Source organism: Globicephala melas, chromosome 11, assembly GCF_963455315.2.
Source record: "Globicephala melas chromosome 11, mGloMel1.2, whole genome shotgun sequence".
Taxonomy (NCBI): Eukaryota; Metazoa; Chordata; class Mammalia; order Artiodactyla; family Delphinidae; genus Globicephala; species Globicephala melas.
Genome location: NC_083324.2, coordinates 56,103,903 through 56,117,325, shown reverse-complemented (window position 1 = coordinate 56,117,325; position 13,423 = coordinate 56,103,903). Strand labels below are relative to the sequence as shown.

Genomic DNA, 13,423 nt, shown 5'->3' with positions numbered 1-13,423 from the left:
ACTCCTTCTTTCTTTCAAATCTCACACTTGAGGTTGGAGACTCTTTGGTCCAACACCAAAGTTTCCTTCTGAGCCAAGAACTTGCAGACCTTACACCTAGAACCACCTGGCCTAGACAAGCCTTTTAATTTAACAATAGTATAATTGGAGTTGCCCAGGTCACTACATCGATTGTCCTTTTGCAGTGAGCCTACAAAGTCTCTTGATTGAGTAGGCATTAGGTTGGATCAGATTTGATGAGGATTAATTTATGAAGTTTATTTTTTTTAATTAAAAACATTTTTAAAATTTATTTTATTTTTTATTATTTTTATTTTTTTCTTTATTCTTTTTATTGTGGTAAAATATACATAACATAAAATTAACTCTCTTAATCACTTTAAATATACAGTTCAGTGGTATGAATACATTCATAACATTGTGCAACCATCACCACTATTCATATCCATAGTCCTTTTCATCTTGCAAAACTGAAACTCTATACCCATTAAATGATAACTCCCCATTTCTCTCTGCCCCCAGTCCCTGGCGACCACCATTCTACTTTCTATCTCCAATTTTGACTACTCTAAGTACCTCATATAAGTGGAATCATACCGTATTTGTCTTTTTGTGACTGACTTATTTCACTTAGTGTAATATCCTCAAGGTTCATCTATGTTGTATGTAGCCTATGTCAGAATTCCCTTCCTTTTTAAGACTGAATAATATTCCCTTGTATGTATATATCACATTTTGCTTATCTATTCATTCATTGATAGACACTTGGGTTGCTTCCCATTTTAGCTATTGTGAATAATGCTGCTATAAACATGGGTATGCAAACATCTCTTTAAGATTCTGCTTTCAATTCTTTTGGGTACATACCTGGAATTGCTGGATCAAATGGTAATTCTATTTTGAATTTTTTGAAGAATCACCATACTGTTTTTCGTAGTAGCTGTACCATTTTACACTCCCATAATTTGCAGAGTTTCTTAATCAGCTCTCTAGGACAATCTCTCTTACTGGGGCTGTAGGCTGCAGCTCTAAGTATTTTGTGCTTGATAAAAAACAGAACTGTATTTGTATTTCTTTTAGACATTTTGCAATTTTGTTGCTGTTTAAAGATGTAGGAGGTAACTGGGGTACGAGTCTAATTATCTCTGTGATCAGCTGATGAGTGAATTACCCATACATTTGAAAGTGCTAAATTCTCTCATTGGTTTGGCCAATATTTATTCATCTACTCTTGTATATCAGGGTCTGTGCTAGGTGCTGGGGACACAGCAGTGACCCAGACATAAACAAACTGCCCTACAAATAAATATATAACTACAAATTGTGATAAGGATTCTGAAAGAGTTCAAAAGGCAGATTACATCAGTCAGTTTCCAGTGTATGAACCAGAAAAAAAATCTAGATATTTTAAACTGGATGTAAGTTAATACAAGGAACTGGGTGTTTGGAGAAATCAGTGGAGGGGATGAAGGAGCAGCTTAATTTTGGGTTTCAGGAGTGTCTCCCAGAACACTGTAGAGCTGTCTCACCAGGCCTGCCACCACAGTGGAACTTAACCAGAGTCAAGAACTCACTGCCACCCACATAGGTGTCTTATCAAAGCTGCCCCTGAACACCTGGGGAGCTGCTGAGTGGATACCCAGGGCCATGATCCATAATTTAGGAAGCAGATCAAGAGGCACCATGACCACTAATGTCACTATACCCTCTCCCTCTTCACTGTCAGGAATCTGAAAACTGATACAGTACGGAAAAAACTCATGTTCTCATGATGGCGCCAGTAGCAATTGCTGGGTAGAACCAGGCCAGCATCCAGAACCTTAGCTGCAAGGGAGTCAGCAATGCAGTTAGCACATCCGTCCTCTCCAAGCATGGACAGGGAGTGGGTCCATCTAAAGGACCCAGTGCAGGATATGGATTTAGTTTGGGAAGTAGGGAAGGCTGCTTCAAGAAAGCAACATTTCAGCTGAAACATGAAAAATGAGCAGGATTTTGAACACAGTCAAGGAGTGAGAGGTGGTCCATGTAAAAGGAACAGTGAGAGAGAAGGTCTTGTGCTAAGAGGGTGCCTGGTGTGCCTGGGGAGCTGGACAGCAGCTGGTGGAGCAGGATGGGTTAGAGGGAGAACAACAGGCTGGAGGGCAGGGAAGGCCTGCTCACCTAGGGCCTTCTGGATCGCTTCTAAGATTACTACGATGGAACTCTAACTGCAGTGGAAAGTCATTGAGCTATTTAAACAGGATAGAATTGATCTGCTTTATATTTTTGAAGGTTATTCTTGCTGATGTGTAACAGTGGTTTAGAGGCAGCAGGAGGAGAAATGGGGCTAGTAAGCTTAGTGAGGAGTTGTCGTTCAGATGAGGGTGATGTCAGTGCAGGTGATACAGAGAATGGAGGAACAGGAACTGCATTTTGGAGGCAGAGGGCTTGAGGCTGGGCTAGTGGAAGCAGAGGTAAGGGTGAGGGAGGAAAGAATCTAGGCGAGACTCCTAAGTGTCTCATCCGAACGGCTGGAGGGGATGCTCACACTACTTAGTGCAACGGGGAAGGCAGGTAGAGCAGGTTTGCCTCTACGACCTCAGCTCTGAGGTCACATAGTGTCACTGCTACCACAGTCACAGGTGCTCCCAGATTCCAGGTGAGGAAACAAAGGCCTCGCATCTCAATAGAAGGGGTTTTAAAGCATCGCTGCAAGAAGATCATGGGAGAAGGGAAATATTGTTATGGACATTTTAGAAAGTATAGTTTGCTACACTATCCAAAAATAGGGTGATCTTTCCATTTATTCAAGTCTTCTGTTGTGTCTCTCTGTAGATTTTTAGATTTTTTTACTCCTAGAAATCGGGCACTTTTAGAGTAGATTACTCTGCTTTGTTGTCTTATTTGATGAGACTGTAATTGGAATAATTTCTTCAATTGTATTTCCTAACTAGTTATGGTTTACACAGAAAAGCTATGGTACTTGTGTGTTAATTTTGTAGCTGTTCACATCAGCGAATGTCTTGGCGAAGAATTAGTTTAAGACATTGCTCAATTACCGGGTCATTATTTATTTCTCACTTTTTTTTTTTTTTTTTTTTTTGCGGTGCGCAGGCCTCTCACTGTTGTGGCCTCTCCCGTTGCAGAGCACAGGTTCCGGACGCGCAGGCTCAGCGGCCATGGCTCACGGGCCCAGCAGCTCCGCAGCATGTGGGATCTTCCCAGACTGGGGCACGAACCCGTGTCCCCTGCCTCGGCAGGCGGACTCTCAACCACACCGCCACCAGGGAAGCCCTGTTTCTCACTTTTGATTGTCATGTGACACGGTTTCCACAGTCTAGTCAAGCCCAAAAGAAGATAGAAATGGGTCATTCTTTCATTGTATCATTCACCAAAAGAATCTGTGATTCAAATTTGTAAATCCACCTTGTAGAGATATGTTCCTTGTCATGACAGAAGTAATTCTCCTTACAGATTTTCCTTTGTGCTTTTGGCCCTTGAGGTCTCCATTTTACAAAATGGAGGGGAGAGTTTGAAGCTGTCTGATTTATTTTAATACTGTCATAAGGAAGGCTGGACTGTAGAGCTGGGGGTGTTCCAGCATCAAAATATATTACCTTTTGTTACTAAAATAAAATATTGTTATTATATTATTACTAGTATTTATCTTTATTAGAGATGATTTTTATTTATTCTTCTTTATCTTTGCTTTTTATTTGCTTTTTTTGCTTTATTTGCGTCTTTATTTTTCAATTTCCCATATAATGCTCGCATAATAGAAAAGTGAAAAACTCATGCAAATTCCTTACAAAACATTTTGAAAACACAGGCAAGTAAAAGGAAAAAGTATAAAGTGACTTGAAATCTTGCTACCTAGAGATAAGCACTCAATATTTTGGGATCCAAATTTATAGAATTTCTTAAGTAAAAACGGGATTGTACTCTACATATCTTATTTACCCTGTTCTTGTAAATAACGAATCCCATACGAATAAATGTTCTTCAGACATAACATTTCAAAAACTGCATATTCCGAGACTTTTCATGAATATTACTTAGAGAAGTTGACTGCATCCACACTTTGGCCAAGGTGTAAACAATCCCCTCCCTACTCCAGCTTTCCCAGCATTGGTGACTAAAAGAGTTGGAAAATCTTATTACTGTTTTAATTGGCAGCTCCCTAATTATTAATAAGATTGATCATTTTCCCAAAAGATTCAATGGACAATTGCCTTTGCCAGGATTGCTTGAAAATTCTATCACAGTAAAACAATGGGAGAGACATCTGTATGGGTGAATTTGTAAATATTTAATATTCAAGTTGTCATATCTCTAGGTTCAGTCCCTTTAACATGCATACACTCACTAAATCCCTATTTTTAATTATTGACAAATATCTATTGATGGTCTACTATGTGACAAGCCCTGTTCTGGGTACTGGTGACAGAACAGTGAGTGGAAGTGGCAAAGCCCCTGGTGCAGACACTATGAGGAGAAACAAACAAGCAACAATGTGTGATAACACCAGGGCAGAACATGGAATATGGTTTGGGGGCTGCAGAGTGGAGGGGGGTGCTGGGTATTACAGGGGGCTCAAGGGAGACCTCTGGATGAGATGATATTTGGGTAGAGACTTAGATGAAGCAGTGAGTGCGTGAGCCATGCAGGCATCTGGGGAAGAGTGTTCCAGGCAGAGAGACCAGAAAGTGCAGAGTTCCTGGGCAGGAATGTCCTGTTTTGATGGAGGAGTGGTCGGGGCAGAATGAGGGGTTGGGGCAGTGGTCCAAAGTGAGATCAGAGAGTTGGAGGGGCGAGGTCATGTGAAGGTTTGTAGGTCCTGGCCAGGAAGGACTCAGATTTATTCAGAAGGAGCTCAGAAAGGAGGTGGAGAGATTAGTATGACGCTACTGCCATGGTTTGGCTGAGCGGCCAATGGTGCACAGGGATATCAGCCATCTCTCCCAGCAGGCCTGCCCTGCTCTGCCATCCTCAGGATGGCCCAATCTCTCTCCTCTAAGGCCAGACCAGGGACAGAGGGAGTGGGTGTCTTTTGAGGTTTGCTGGGTGCTAAAGGGTCTGTGTGACAGGCAATCACAATACCTAAGAGTGACAAGGCAGGATGGGTGGGTGTCACCTTCAGAAGCTGGTTTGACAAGCCTGGGTCTCACACTTTCGGGGTTGACAGGAACATGCTGGTGACTTAGAGAAAAAGCAGGTGGAGGCACCAGAGACTTCAACAAAATGCCCAAAAAAGAAGTGACAGACACGGATGCGTCGTGGGTACCAAATCACTCCATACTTAATCTCTGTATGAGGTACTGAGCATCTATAAATGACAGCAAGAGGCAGCCTGGCAGGCTGCTGTGGGTTTCACTTGCCAGTTAGGGACTAGCTGGAGGTTTTTCTCATGTCTGAAATGCCACTTCTGAACACAAAAACTAAGCAAAGTGGGTTCAAAGTTCCAAGTCCAGCCCTCTACTCACAAACCAGGTCAATGAGCTGTCAAGCAGGAAAGGACTTGGAAGGACCAGGACCAAGGACCCTACGGGTAGCATTGATCATCTCCAGGGCCTGACCCAGAGACCTCATGTGGAGAGTATCACACAGAAACTTCACAGGGAGAACCAGGGCACACGAGGGGCTAGATTCCTTGTGGTGATGTGGTGGTCATTGTCCTAAGCTCTAACTTAGGGGAACAATCAGTACCAGAGCTCCCTTCACTATCCAGGCCTCTTCAAGGATGACAGAAAGCCCACCTTTTCCAGGAAGCCCTCCTGCCCATCTCAGCTCACACTCATCTCCCTTCTCTGGCTTTTGTGGACCTCTGGATGGCAACACTTGTTTAGCACTTAATTGTTCTAGAAGGTAAAATTCATGAGGCTGATGACTGTTCTGCTTATTTCTATACCCACAGTGTAGGAACCATGGTGGTATCTCAATGAACAGTTATTAAAAGGATACATTTTCTATTTTTATAATTAAAAAAAATTGAAATATAGTTGATTTACAATGTTGTATTAATTTCTGCTATACTGCAAAGTTATTCAATTATACATATATATACATATATATGTATATATATATGCATTCTTTTTTACAATATTCTTTTCCATTATGGTTTATCACAGGATATTAAATATAGTTCCCTGTGCTATGCAGTAAGAGCTTGTTGTTTATCCATTCTATATAAAAAACTAACATCTGCTAACTCCAACCTCCCGCTCCATCCCTCCCCCAACCCCCTCCCACCAGTCTGTTCTCTATGTGAAATGTATGAATTTTAAATTCTTTTAAGGGTGTATAGATATTCTTATAAACTTAGGATGAGATCAGATCTTGTTTGTTGTCATCACTGTCCTTTTTCTTCTTTCTCTGCCATATTATCAAGCAGACACCATCAGTGGCCCATCCATATGACCTCGGCCCACTCCAAAATCAGCTACAGAGTTCCCGTGCTTCTTTTGGCTCTGCCATAGGTGAGGGCTTGGTCCTCGTGTCCTGGACATTCTCCAAAGAGTCAAATCTGCCAGGATGACCCTCCGTCAATAAAAGATGGGAATTGGTAGATAGCTTCCAGATTCCTTGTTTCTTGGTGGAATAATTCTGTGTGCAGCCCACAGTCTCTCAGAAGCCCCCAGAGGACTGAGCCCAGCTGCTGGCAGTGGTTGCCCACATATAGTGCACCCTCACGGCTTTCTTACCTCCCCTTTCCCAGGTCATCACTGTCTTACTCTATTTCCTGGTACCACCTCCTAAATCCTAAATAAATTACTGATACCCAAATCCTCACATCAGGGGCTGCTTTGGGGGAACCCAAACTAAGACACTTACCTACGGTGCTTAGAAAAGCTGTGCATATGGGATTCCTGTGAAGATGGAGTGAAGTGATGCAAGTAAGGTGCTCAGCAGGGCTTGGTCTATGGTAAATGTCTGGCCCCATCAGCCACTATCGCTGTTGTAGTCCATGTTGACGGTGCCCAAACAATATTTGTGCATTCTTCATCTTTGAGGTGGGATTTTGAGGAGGAATTGAGGCAAAGACCAAAGGGCACCCAGAACAACAGTAATGGTGGAAATCAACGAGGAGGAACAGAGTCAAAGATCAAAGACAAAGCCATGAGAAGCAGCGCATACTAGGTGTTCGCCTGTGTGGTACCAATCGCAGAAGAAGTAATACATCACCCTGGGCCAGTGGGGAGAGCTTCCCGTATTTTCAAAGCAGTGATGTAGTCCTTCAGCCAGCTGGAGTATAAGGATATTTACAAGCTGATGGCAAGGGTCTATTAAGACAAACCTGGCAGGAATGGTCAGAAATTTGGCTTCCTTTGAAGGGACAGGCAGATTCTGTATGTCTAGTTGCGGAGGAGCAGTTGGTCTAGTTTCTGAAGCCTGTGGACAGAGAAGTGGAAAGCAAAGGCATGGGCAGAGCTAGAATCCTGAGGATTCGAGAATCAGCAAAGGTTAAAGTCTGTACTTGGGTCAACAGATACATGCTACTATATATAAAATAGGTAGCCAACAAGGACCTACTGTATAGCACAGGGAACTCTACTCAGTAATCTGTAATAACCTATATGGGAAAGGAATCTGAAAAAGAATGGATATATGTATATGTATAACTGAACCACTTTGCTGTGCACCTGAAACTAACACAACATTGTAAATCAACTATACTACAATATAAAGTAAAAATTAATTAAAAAAATGTCTGTACCTGCAGAAGAAGTGTTTAAATCTTTGCACTTTGTTGACTGTCTCTGAAAGAGATCAGATCCCACACGGGACTTTGGCAGTGATTGTGAGCAGTGGCAGACCACTGGTATGCCACCATCATACCAACAAGTGTAATTGGTTCTATAGTGACTTTTCAGTACTAGGGTTTGTGCCTGACAACGTTTGATTCTGTAGAATGGAGGTCCCTTTGGAGTCCCAGTGCCTCTGTGCACAGTCAATAAACATATGTAGCAGGTGGGGAAGTAAAACAAAGCCAGTGACATCAAGGTAGGAGGGGAGAGGGAAGAAGAAAGCAGTGAGTCCTCAGCAGATGCCCTACCCGGGTTGGCTGAGTGGGGTCGGGGCCCCGGGGTGGCTGCCTTCTCTCAGTCCTGCCGGCTGGGACCAAAACAGACAAGATGTTCTCACTGATGTGGTTTCTTGCCAAACCACCGCTGTAGTTTACAGCTTACCCCAACATGGGGCAGGCTGTCTTCTCACCTGCTTTTTATGAACGGTGTGATTGCATCATTGTAGGGAAGACATAAAGTAGGCTGGGAAAGGGGAATGCAGATGTTCCACCAGTATGGACAAACTGGTCAGGTCATAAAGCACCCAGAGACCGGGTACAGGTGCTTGGGAGAAGCTGGAAAACCAAGCCATCTGAGACTTTTGGAGTTGCTCTGAACCCTGGGAGATATCTTTTGTCATATTGTGATTTAGGAAAAGAAATACATATATTTGGTTTTTGTCCCCTTTTCTGGCACAGAGCTACTAAAACCCTTGGAATTTCCTAAATAAGAGTGACAAAGGTGTCTTTTGTTATGTTAATGAAGTGACTTTTGGACCTTACCTGGGGGTGGGGCTGGAACCAACCGTGTGATTGGAGAGTTCAGTTTCCCCCTCCTCCTACAAGCCGCTGTGGAGGGAAAAGGCTGGAGATTGAGTTCAATCACCAATGGCCAAAGATTTAATCAATTGCACCTCTGTGATGAGGCCTCCATAAAACCCCAGAGCTCTGGTTGGTGAACACGTGGAGGTTTGGGGGAGGGCGCAGGAGCTCCACGCCCTTTCCCTAAACGAGGCCCTTAGGCCCTTGGCCTCTCTTCCATCCAGCTGTTCCTAAGTTGTATCCTTCTCTAATAAACCAGTGATCTAGTAAGTATACAGTGTTTCTCTGAGTTCTGTGAGCTGCTCTAGCAAACTAATTGAATCCAAGGAGGTGGTTGTTGGAACCCCTGATCTATAGCCAGTGGATCAGAAGAACAGGTGACAACCCCTTACCCTGTGGGATCTGATGCCACCTCTGAGTAGCCGTTGTGAAGACTGGGATGAAGTATAGGACATCCCACTGGGGTCAGAGAGAAACTGCGCCGGCAGCACACACACTGGAAATTGACACCTACCTTCACCTTGGTCTCTGGGATTCCAAGTGTGCCTTAGGGGCGATTGGGGCTCATAAAGCTAGTCCCCTTTTATCTGTGAGATACTGTGGTGACCATGCAGATACCTAAGGTGTCAATAAAGTTACAGCGAGTTATTAGTTATACTTTGATCCTGGGCATGACTAATTTCCTTATGAAATTTAACCAAAAGCCTGAATCTCCTGATCGCTGTTCCATGTGATCCAGTGGCAGAGGGAAAAGAATGGTTCTCAGGACTGTCTTGACTCTTATGAGAGCTCATGGGTAAAAACAGAAACTGAAAAGTGATGTCTGGCTTGTGTTTGACCAATAGCAGGTCACTCACCATCTCTGGGCTTCAGTACCTTCCTCTGTGGAAGAGACCCTTTGATTTCAGGATTTCTGGGTCTCCTCCCAGTCTGTTCCCTGGGGCTTCCATAGTGGGGATGGTGTGGGAGGCCCAGCTGCTGTCGCTGCTTCCACTACCTGCAGGAGGAAGTTTTGAACACTTTTGTCTTATCTCTTTCTCAGTGATTCCAATTTTAGTGCCTGTGGTAAGTGAGAAATTCAATTATTTGTCAAATATGTTTTTTATTAAGTGATCCTTTTGCTGTGCAGTCATTTTAATTCCCTTTTAAAATTTTCATTCAACTCTATGACATAACTCACAGCAAGATCCTTTTTGACCCACCTCCTAGAGAAATGGAAATAAAAACAAAAATAAACAAATGGGACCTAATGAAATTTAACAGCTTTTGCACAGCAAAGGAAACCATAAACAAGATGAGAAGACAACCCTCAGAATGGGAGAAAATATTTGCAAACGAAGCAAGTGACAAAGGATTAATCTCCAAAATATACAAGCAGCTCATGCAGCTCAAAGTCAAAAAAAACAAACAACCTAATCAAAAAATGGGCAGAAGACCTAAATAGACATTTCTCCAAAAAAGATATACAGATTGCCAACAAACACATGAAAGGATGTTCAACATCACTAATCATCAGAGAAATGCAAACCAAAACCACAATGAGGTATCACCTTACTCGGGCAGAATGGCCATCACCAAAAAATCTACAAACAATAAATGCTGGAGAGGGTGTGGAGAAAAGGGAACTCTCTTGCACTGTTGGTGGGAATGTAAATTGATACAGCCACTGTGGAGAACAGTATGGAGGTTCCTTAAAAAACTATAAATAGAACTACCATACAACACAGCAATCCCACTACTGGGCATATACCCTGAGAAAACCATAATTCAGAAAGAGTCATGTACCACAATGTTAATTGCATCACTATTTACAATAGCCAGGAGACGGAACAACCTAAGTGTCTGTCGACAGATGAATGGATAAAGAAGATGTGGCACATATATACAATGGAATATTACTCAGCCATAAAAAGAAATGAAATTGAGTTGTTTGTAGTGAGGTGGATGGACCTAGAGACTGTCATACAGAGTGAAGTAAGTGAGAAAGAGAAATACAAATACTGTATGCTAACATATATATATGGAATCTAAAAAAAAAATGGTTCTGATGAACCTAGGGGCAGGACAGAAATAAAGACGCAGAAGTAGAGAATGGACTTGAGGACATGGGAGGGGGAAGGGTAAGCTGGGACTAAGTGAGAGAGTAGCATTGACATATGTACACTACCAAATGTAAAATAGATAGCTAGTTGGAAGCAGCTGCATAGCACAGGGAGATCAGCTCAGTGCTTTGTGACTACCTAGAGGGGTGGGATAGGGAGGGGTGGGAGGGAGATGCAAGAGGGAGGGGATATGAAGATATTATATACATATAGCTGATTCACTTTGTTATACAGCAGAAACTAACACAACATTGTAAAGCAATTATACTCCAGTAAAGATGTTTATAAATTGTTTTTGTTGTTCATAGGATCACATTAAAGTAAGATCTTTCCTACTCAAAGATTATACAAATACTCTCCTGTGGTGCTCGCTTTGGCAGCACATCTACTAAAATTGGAACAATACAGAGAAAATTAACATGGCCCCTGCACAAGGATGACACGCAAGTTCGTGAAGCATTCCATATTTTTGTGTGCTAACACATATATATGGAATCTAAAAATTAAAAAAAATGGTTCTGAAGAACCTAAGGGCAGGAAAGGAATAAAGATGCAGACATAGAGAATGGACTTGAGGACACAGGGATGGGAAAGGGTAAGCTGGGACGAAGTGAGAGAGTGGCATAGACATATATTCACTAACAAATGTAAAATAGATAGCTAGTGGGAAGCAGCTGCATAGCACAGGGAGATCAGCTCAGTGCTTTGTGACCACCTAGAGGGGTGGGATAGGGAGGGTGGGAGGGAGACGCAAGAGGGAGGAGATATGGGGATGTGTGTATACGTATAGCTGATTCACTTTGTTATAAAGCAGAAACTAACACACCATTGTAAAGCAATTATACGCCAATAAAGATGTTAAAAAAAAAAACCCTCCTGTGGAATTTTCTGTTAGTGTTCTGATGTTTCTTAAACATCAACATTTCTAACACATTTGAAATTTATTTTAGCAAATTATTGCAAAATTTATTTTTCTCATGGTATGTAACTATTTGCCCCCAGATTGACCCACTTATTTTTGGCTATTGGATTCCCTACTGATTTGAAACGCCATTTTTATTTTATCCTAAATTCTTAGTAAAAACGAGCTTCTGAATGGGTTTTCTCCTCTGTTCCTTAGACCGTCAGTGTGACATTTTAAATTCTTATGCTGTTTAAGGTGTAGTTTGTAGCACATACGTCAGTGCTCCCCCCAGACCACCCTGGTTCCCTTTTACTCTTTGCTTCAGTGCTTTGGAGGCTGAGCTCCTGGTGGCAAACTCTGTCAATTCAATAAACAATGGCTTTAGTATTTTAAGTACAATTCCTAAAGAACATAAAGATTTTGATTTCTCAGAAACTATCCAGCAGAAATTAAACAGAAGAGTGTCTTTCTGTGTCCTTCTTAAAATTTTTAGACATATTTGAGATTTAATCGTTTGTTAAATATTTATTATCTACTATATGTCAGACACTATCTCCCTCTCTCTCTACCTCTGCAAATTAGTCGAACCATAAAATTATTTTCACATATCTTTCTTAACTAAATATATCATGCACACTTTTCCATTTCAGCTTATGAAAATTCTTCCTCATTTTGTTTGGTGGCTGCATATGGGTGTGCCATAGTTATGGTCATTCTGTTCTCTCTTATTCCCAAAATGAGGTTTATCGTTGCTTTATTAGGTTCAAAATTATGACAAATTCTTTAAAGCAAGGTTTTTCTTTCTAATTTTCTTAATTTGACTCATCCCTTTTTTAGCTGAATTTTGCCATCAAATAGTTTTTGCACATTTGAGAGGTTTTGTTTCTTTAATTTTGAATGCCACCATTGTTCTGGAGGAGTCTGAAGGCAGTGGGTTTCCTCTCGTGTCCATCACATGTTCATGTGCACACGCAGGAGCACTTTTCAATACGGTGACTTCAAGAGTCCGACCTTCTCTCTCCCTCTCCCAGCTCCCCTCGTTTTTTGGTATTAAATTTCCTGAATTTTCTTGTTCCTTATTGATATGTAGATTTAGTCTCCCATTGTTTGGGGAATAGCTTCTTTTATAAATATTTTTTTCAATTCCATCAGTTTTATTTTTGTTTTCAAATAGCAAATTATATGTATATTTAATCATTGTGACCTATCTTCCATATCTATTATCTTTCATCTCCTTAATAGTTTTTAACCTCTTTGTCATTTTTTTTCCTGCAATATCTTTGATCTTTTTTTTTTTTTTTTTTTTTTTTTTTTGCGGTATGCGGGCCTCTCACTGTTGTGGCCTCTCCCATTGCGGAGCACAGGCTCTGGATGCGCAGGCTCAGCGGCCATGGCTCACGGGCCCAGCCGCTCCACGGCATGTGGGATCTTCCCGGACCGGGACACGAACCCGTGTCCCCTGCATTGGCAGGCGAACTCTCAACCACTGCGCCACCAGGGAAGTCCTGATCATTTGAAAACTTTCCTCTATGACTGGGACGTTGTCTTTGGCTAAGTCCATTTTCTTTCTTGATGTTTCAAATTATGTTGCTTTCATTCTTAGTGGGTTTTCTTAAATTTTGGAAGCCGTGTAAATCACTGGGAAGTATGGCTCTCTGTTTCGAAGCTTGATATGAAGTACTTTGTCTAAGTTTATATATATATATAGAACCATGCATACCATGGCACCTAGACAAGTTATATACATATACACCTTGTCTTTCCTTTTATTTTTTCAATTAATTAGATTTTTGGTGTATGATCTGGCTTTGCTCTGCCATTATATCTTGATTT

The 13,423-nt window shown here is 41.7% G+C and overlaps 1 non-coding gene across 1 annotated transcript; it reads left to right on the top strand.

Annotated features, from left to right (window-relative positions):
- The first annotated feature begins 11,050 nt into the window (after positions 1–11,050).
- Positions 11,051–11,157, top strand: LOC115838959 (U6 spliceosomal RNA). Its single transcript, XR_004033839.1, has one exon. It is a non-coding gene; the product is annotated as a U6 spliceosomal RNA (small nuclear RNA).
- Positions 11,158–13,423: the final 2,266 nt, after the last annotated feature.